Here is an 8,433-nt window from a genome sequence, read left to right on the forward strand (position 1 = left end):
AAATGAATGGGTCTATGCACATGCCTGCGTGTTTTCAGTGACCGTGTGTCCGTGTGCAAAACACGGAGACATGTCCGTTTTTCTCCGGCAGCATGGTCCACAAAGCGTCCCGCACACGTGCACACGGAGAGCAGTGTGCACTCTCCTCCGTGTGCATGTACCGCCGCAGGAGAAACAGCGCTACAGTTAAGCGCTATCCCCTGCGTGTGGTGCTGAAGCCGGCATTCATCTCTTCTGTCCTGCTCGGCTGAAAGCTCAGAGCAGGCGCTGGTAAGCCAGGAGCAGAGCACGTCAGATTGCTGATCTGACATAGTGCATTGTAAAGTGTCAAGTCAGCGATCTAACCTTATAACATGATGCCCCCCACCCCGGGGCAATGTTATAAAGTAAAAAAAAAAAAATATTTAGATGTGTAAAAAAAAAAATCCTAAATAAAGGAAAAAAAATATATTGTTCCCTAAAATACATTCCTTTATCTAAATAATAATAAAAAAAAAAAAACATTAAAAGTACACATATTTAGTATCACTGCCTCCGTAACAACCCGACCTATAAAACGGTCCCACTAGTTAACCCCTTCAGTGAACACCGAAAAAAAAAAAAAAAAACACGGGGCAAAAAAACAACGCTTTATTATCATACCACCGAACAAAAAGTGGAATAGCACGCAATCAAAAAGACAGATAAAAATAACCATGGTACCACTGAAAACGTCATCTTGTCCTGCAAAAAGTGTTTCACTTGACAGCTGCTTGCTCTTCAACCATGTCAAGTGAAGAACTGACTGCTTCCCAGGGTGGACATGACACCGATTATGTAATCACATTTGCTATACTGATTGGTATGTATTGACTGGCAATACTATACCTGTGCTAAATCATGTAATTTCTTTACAGGTACCTTCCAGTGATGAAGAGCAGGAGCAGTCAAGTGGAAATGATTCTTCCCAGGGTCGTCATGTGTCTCAAGAGGAAAGATGTGGTGTAAGTATTCTTTTCATCAGAGTTGTAATTGAATTTTTCTTCATTTTTACTTAACATTGTTTTGTTTTATTGGATCTATAGGTTCCACAACGGGAAGAAGCCAAACAGGAGATTTAAAACGAGCAACTAATTCACCTTGTGCAAGAGCGAGTACCGTTGTGGGACACCCGTGATCGTCAGCACTCCGACATTGTTGTGATTCGACGACTCTGGGAAGAAGTGGCCAGATCGCTGTTGCATGATTGGGACCATGCCACGCCACATACCAGAAATGATTTTGGTTAATATTGCAATGTGGTGTGACACTCCAGTGAAACTGTAAATGTAGATGCATTGTTTCACAATTAATTTTTTCCTTTATTTCCCCCTTCACAGTGGAGAGAATAAGAGTGCGTTGGCACTCGATGAAGGATCGCTTCAACAAGGACATGAGACAGGAGAACCAGGTTTGTGTTGTCTTACTATTATTTAACCTTTTTTTGTTTTTTACCAATGTTTTTCTTTTATTGTCACCACAGAACCTGGTGCAGCACAACACAACCTGGATCATCCTCTGTTGAAGCAGCCCCTCATCGACCAGCCAACGAACAGATGCAGTCCCAATCATCCACCAGCGATTTAGCAACCCGTCAGGCCTCACAGGCTGAGGAACAGGCAGCCATCGGTCCATCAGGTTTTCCCCTCTCCCAGCCCTCTGCCGCTGCTTTTGTTGGGTCTTCTCGTCAGCGGCAGAGGGCCTGGGAGAGGTTACTCATGCCCGAGTTTATGCACTTTAGCTCGGTCTCCCAGGATGGGATTAAGGTGCTTGGTGACAGACAAGAGTGGGTTGAACCATGTGAACACACTTATACAGGATGTCAACAAATGCCTTGACCGCCTGGAAGCTGACCTTGAGAGACCGGCACAACATTTTTTTTTTTTTTCAATAGAGCAGGAAGTGTCGGAAAATCTTAAGCCTCAATTCCAGCTCAACGTCATGCAGACCTGCCAGGCTGCTTACAGCCACGCATTGCAGCAGCAGCAGTCCCAAAGCTACAATCCACAGGCCGGAGGATATTACCAGCAGCTGAACATATACTTTACAACTCCCACAGTCCGAACTATCCTTTACCACCACCGCCTCCAGTTCACAGATCCACCACGCTGCTGACTTCATCATCCCTGCAGCCAGCAGCATGCACCACGCTCCCAAGTTCAGCACCCCTGCAGCCAGCAGCATCCACCACGCTCCGAAGTTAAGCACCCCTGCAGCCAGCAGCAACCACCACACTCCCAAGTTCAGCACCCCTGCAGCCAGCAGCATCCACCATGCTGCCCAGTCCAGAACCACACAAGAAGACTGCTACAGGCCACCACTCCCACTCGGCCAAGAAAACAAAGGTAAAAAAGTAAACACATTCCCACCAGGACGAAGACCCAGAGGCAAAAAACCCTGCCAAAATTGTACCCACCACCTTCACCCTCCCCTACCAATGTGTCTCTGTTGTCAAATGTGTCACTACCTTCCCTTGTGTCTGTCCCTTCCAGTTTGTCTATCCATTCACATGATTCCATCCATGATCCAATCCTTCAATTTGTTGCCCCTTCCCCTGTAACCCCTTCCTCATCAACTACCACCCAATCATCACAGCTCCACACCTCCAAGGTCCACCCCATCTCACCCTCAGATAGACCCCAATCCTAAACCCAATTATTTTTTTGTTAAACGCTTCTGTTGAACAGAACATGGAAATAAAAAAATTAATACATGGGTTTTCCAACATTAATTCTATGAACATGTGTTTGTTTTTCACAATTACTTACCTGAGGGTCTCCAACAGACGTTCCTCAGCAGAAATTGCTCTACAGAGTTGTGTGTCATGCCTGGTAATGGATCCTCGGACACGTTGCAGCAAGTCATCAAAACTCCGTTCAGACATCCTCGTGTAGTCAAAAAACTTCTGAGGGTTTGCACGCAGCTTAGTGTACAACGAGTGGTAAGCTCCACGGCTCTCTCGGAATTCAAGGATGGGGTGCTGCCAGTGGCGACAACTACGTCTTCTTAGTTTTTGTCTTCTTTCTTCTTGACAAGCAAAGGCAACAGCCAATTTCAATTGTAAATCCAGATTATCATAGCTCTCCATGTCAAGATCTATCTTGCAGCTGGATACAACATCCAAAGACGAGGATTTCCTCAGTGCAGTGAGTATATATATATATATATATATATATATATATATATATATATTCCGCAGCGCTTTACAGTGTTGCACTATATATATATATATATATACACATATATATAGTGCAACACTGTAAAGCGCTGCGGAATATGTTAGCGCTATATAAAAATAAAGATTATTAAAAAATAAAAATAAAGATTATTATATATATATATATATATATATATACATATATATATATATATAGATAGAAATCCCATGAGACACACCCATTGGGTGTCTGATGTCAAGGAAAAGCTACTGGAAAACATTGGAAACAACGCAAGCGCATGCACACACAGCTTTTTTTGCCATTATGCGTAAGATGATGCAGATCAACGCTGCACATGAATGCGTTTGCATATGCAGATGATACGCTGCGACTCAAATGCTAATATGAACCTAGCCTAAATGGCGCTCTTTCTCTTTTCAGCCTCGCTGTTCGCCCAAACAGTAGTTTACAGCTATATATATATATATATATACATATATATATATATATATATATATATATATCTTGGAAGAATTGAGTAATACATTTTGGGGTGCATTTTTTTCTTGTTACCTATTGTAGAAATGAAAAAGTTTAAGTTTAGTCTATATAATATTGTAAAAATAAAAAAAGGACAGTTTGTCATTTTCCCAGGATAATTGTAAAGAAAAATGTGAAACAACTGTACAATAAAAATGTTCACTACACGCCTAGATGAAGATGTAGATTCAAAAATGGGTTCACTTTGGTGGGGCACGAATTCCTCAATGGCTCTGCAAATGAAGACTAATCCAGTTAAATTTGAACTCCAAAAGCCAAATGGTGTTCCTCCTTTTCTGAGCCGTGCGCCAACATATAAGGCCATGTGCACACGTTTAGTATTTGCTTGCAGAAATTTCTGCAAGGTTTCTGCATCTCTTGGCAGGAAAAACACTGGGGCAAAAACCGGTTTTTACTGACCGGTAATAGGATTTTACAGAGTCCACGACAGCACCCTACGAGAGAGGGGATCCGCCCACCATCTAGACAGGGGCACCGCCATTGAGTTAGTACACAATCATATATACTTAAACATTACTAAATACCATCACCTCTACAGAGTGACAAACTAAAGGCACACCTTCCAATAGAGTGCAGGAATCCAGTGATTAACTACCGGGGGGGAATGTGCGGGTGCTGTCGTGGACTCTGTAAAATCCTATTACCGGTAAGTAAAAACCAGTTTTCCTATCGCCACGACAGCACCCAACGAGAGACTTTCAAAGACCAATCACCTGGGAGGGACCACAGCACTAAGTACTGATCGCCCAAACTCTAAGTTGGCCTTAGATAATAAATCAAGACGGTAATGTTTAGAAAAGGTGGAAGGAGATGACCACGTTGCCGCCTTATATATTACGTCTATAGAAATGTCTGCTTTCTCCTCCCAGGATGAGGCCATGGCTCGAGTGGAGTGGGCCTTGATGCCTTCTGGTGGTATTAATCCTTTAGCAGAATAGGCAAGACATATTGCATCTCTGATCCATCTGGCGATAGACCCTTTTGTTACACTCGCCCCATTCCTTGGATTCTGGAAAGAAACAAACAGCCCTACTCTGTCTCCAAGGTTCTGTCTTGTGCAAGTATTCTAATACTGTTCTTCTAACATCTAGCATATGACATTTCTGTTATTCTACTGAAACAGGATTATCACAAAAGGACGGTAAATATATCTCCTGACTTCTGTGGAACTTAAGGTACCGTTACACTAAACGACTTACCAACGATCACGACCAGCGATACGACCTGGCCGTGATCGTTGGTAAGTCGTTGTGTGGTCGCTGGGGAGCTGTCACACCGTCAGTGCAGGGAAGCTGACGGCGGGGAACGTGACAGACATCGGAATGTGAGTATGTACTGTTTTTTTTTAACTTTTACAATGGTAACCAGGGTAAATATCGAGTTACTAAGTGCGACCCTGCGCTTAGTAACCCGATATTTACCCTGGTTACCCGGGGACTTCGGCATCGTTGAAGACAGTTTCAACGATGTCGAAGTCTTTCCCCTGATCGTTGGTCGCTGGAGAGAGCTGCGCTTAGTAACCCGATATTTACCCTGGTTACCAGTGAACATATCGCTGGATCGGCGTCACACACGCCAATTCAGCGATGACAGCGGGTGATCAGTGACCAAAAAAAAAGGTCCTGATCATTCCCAGCGACCAACAATCTCCCAGCAGGGGCCTGATCGTTGGTCGCTGTCACTCATAACGATTTTGTTAACGATATCGTTGCTACGTCACAAAAAGCATGACGTTGCAACAATATCGTTAACAAAATCGTTATGTGTGAAGGTACAAACACAATCTTATCCTGAAAGACGATTAGATAGGGAAGGTCTACTGACAATGCTTGCATATCACTAAAGGTACCGTCACATTTAGCGACGCTGCAGCGATCTAGACCTCGATCCCGATCGCTGCAGCGTCGCTGTGTGGTCGCTGGAGAGCTGTCACACAGACAGCTCTCCAGCGACCAACGATGTCGAAGTCCCCTGGTAACCAGGGTAAACATCGGGTTACTAAGCGCAGGGCCGCGCTTAGTAACCCGATGTTTACCCTGGTTACCAGCGTAAACGTAAAAAAACACTACATACTTACATTCCGGTGTCTGTCCTCCGGCGCTGTGCTTCTCTGCACTGACTGTGAGCGCCAGCCGGAAAGCACAGCGGTGACATCTCCGCTGTGCTCTGCTTTCCGGCTGGCCGGCGCTCACAGTGCAGAGAAGCACAGCGCCGGAGGACAGACACCGGAATGTAAGTATGTAGTGTTTTTTTTTTTTTACGTTTACGCTGGTAACCAGGGTAAACATCGGGTTACTAAGCGCGGCCCTGCGCTTAGTAACCAATGTTTACCCTGGTTACCAGTGAAGACATCGCTGAATCGGCGTCACACACGTCAATTCAGAGATGTCTGCGGGAGTCCAGCGACGAAATAAAGTTCTGGACTTTCTGCTCCGACCAACGATGGCACAGCAGGATCCTGATTGCTACTGCATGTCAAACTGAACGATATCGCTAGCCAGGACGCTGCAACGTCACGGATCGCTAGCGATATCGTTCAGTGTGACGGTACCTTAACTCTTCTAGCAGAAGTTAATGCTACCAGAAGGACTGTCTTTAAAGTCAGAATTTTAATGGCGACAGAAGCTAACGGCTCAAAGGGGGTTCTGTTAAAGCATCCAAAACCAAGTTTAGATCCCATGGCGGTAACCTAGCAATATGATACCCATCTATTTCCTGCCACATTGCTGTTATATAAGGCTCCTAAGGCTGATATCTGAACTCTAAATGGTATTTACCACCAATCCCAATTCTCGGCCTCTCTGCAAGAACTCCAGAATTGCCGGAATTGGAACCCTGTCTGTTAAGGGATGCTGATGAAAGGCAAGGAACTTTTTCCAGACCTAGAGAGTAAATCTTGGTTGTAATCTCTTTCCGGCTACTTAAAAGGGTAGATATTAAGGCGTTCGAAAAACCCCTCCGTGCTAGCAACTCCCTCTCAAATTCCATGCCGTCAAATGCAGAGACTCCACATTGGGGTAACGAAATGGACCCTGAGAGAGAAGTTTCGGACCCGAGGGCAACACCCAAGGGTCGGTCACTGACATTGCTCTGAGTAAGGAGAACCATGGCCTCCTGGGCCAGAAGGGGGCAATTAGGATTACTCTCGTCTTCTCTTCCCTGATCTTTCTGAGAACTAGAGGAATCAGACACATTGGGGGAAACGCATATGCTAGAGGGAAGTCCCAACGAACTTGAAGGGAATCTACTACCCGAAGGGATGCAAACTTCCTGATCTGCCTGTTTTCCCTCGTAGCAAACAGATCTATGACAGGCAACCCCCAAAGACAACTATCTGTTTGAATATTAGCCGGTTTAGAGACCATTCTCCCTGACGTATAGAATGACGGCTGAGGTAATCTGCCTCCACATTGTGTTCTCCTGGTATGAGAATTGCTGATAAAGAAAGGAAGTGAGTTTCGGCTATGGTGAGTATGTCTGCAGTGGTGATAATTAGAGATTTTGATCTTGTCCTTCCTTGATGGTTGAGGTATGCCACCACTGTCATGTTGTCGATCTGTACCCGCACATGTGAATCCTGCAGGATCGGTAGAAACCTGAGCAGGGTATGCTTGACTGCTGTAAGCTTCCAATTTGAGGACCTTTGGGTTTCTAGAAGAGACCATTGCCCTTGGGTCCAAAAACTTCTCATGTGAGCACCCCAACCTATTGGGCTGGCATCGGTTGTGACCGTGTTGTCCGGTACTATACCCCAATGTACCCCTTTTGACAAGTGACCAATATCTAGCCACCATTTTAGACTGTGGAGAGTGGCGGCTGATAGCCTGAGTCTTCCATTCAGACGACCTTGAAGACTCCTTTCTGCATCTAGGATTTCTGATTGCAATACCCGACTGTGGAATTGAGCTTACTGAACAGCCGGTATACATGACGTTAATGACCCCAGAAGGGACATTGCGTCTCTTAAGGTTAGATTTGGATCTTTTCTTACAGTTCTGACTTTGTGCATAATCCTTTGCTTTTTTTCTTCTGGAAGGAAACATAGCTGATCTTCTGAATTTAGTAGAATACCGAGGAAAATCTGACTCGTTGATGGCTCTAGCTTTGATTTCTTTAGGTTGACCAACCAACCTAGGTCCTGTAGAACTGATATTATACAGTTTAGGTGGATTTTACACTGGAAAAACGAATTCCCCACTACCAGGAAGTCGTCCAAGTAGGGTATAACTAATGTATCCTGTTCTCTGATATAGGCCATTACTTCTGCAATGATTTTTGTAAACACCCTCGGTGCTATAGATAATCCAAATGGCATTGCCGTAAACTGAAAATGTCTGACCTGATTGTTTAATTGCACCGCCATTCTGAGGAATCGTTGGTGATCCTTGTGAATGGGTAGATGGTAGTACGCATCCTTTAGATCCAGGACTGTCATATAACACCTGGGAAAAAGAAGTTTAGTTGCCGATTTAATGGATTCCATTTTAAAGCCATGGTATTGTAGAAATTTATTCAGCTTCTGTAAATTTATGATGGTCCGAAAGGATCCATCAGGCTTGGAAATTAAAAATAAAGGGGAATAAAACCCTTCATTTTCCTGATCTCTCGGTACCTCATCAATAACCTCCTTTTGCCTCAGCAGCTGAACCTCTCTTTCCAAGGCATGTTGCTGGTCTGAAGAATTAAGGGCAGTTAA

The 8,433-nt window shown here is 44.4% G+C and overlaps 1 long non-coding RNA gene across 1 annotated transcript; it reads left to right on the forward strand.

Annotated features, from left to right (window-relative positions):
* The first annotated feature begins 896 nt into the window (after nt 1-896).
* Nucleotides 897-2,741, forward strand: LOC138676336 (uncharacterized). The gene is made up of 3 exons (XR_011320775.1): nt 897-983; nt 1,065-1,429; nt 1,502-2,741. It is a non-coding gene; the product is annotated as an uncharacterized lncRNA (long non-coding RNA).
* Nucleotides 2,742-8,433: the final 5,692 nt, after the last annotated feature.

Source organism: Ranitomeya imitator, chromosome 4 (genome assembly GCF_032444005.1).
Source record: "Ranitomeya imitator isolate aRanImi1 chromosome 4, aRanImi1.pri, whole genome shotgun sequence".
NCBI lineage: Eukaryota > Metazoa > Chordata > Amphibia > Anura > Dendrobatidae > Ranitomeya > Ranitomeya imitator.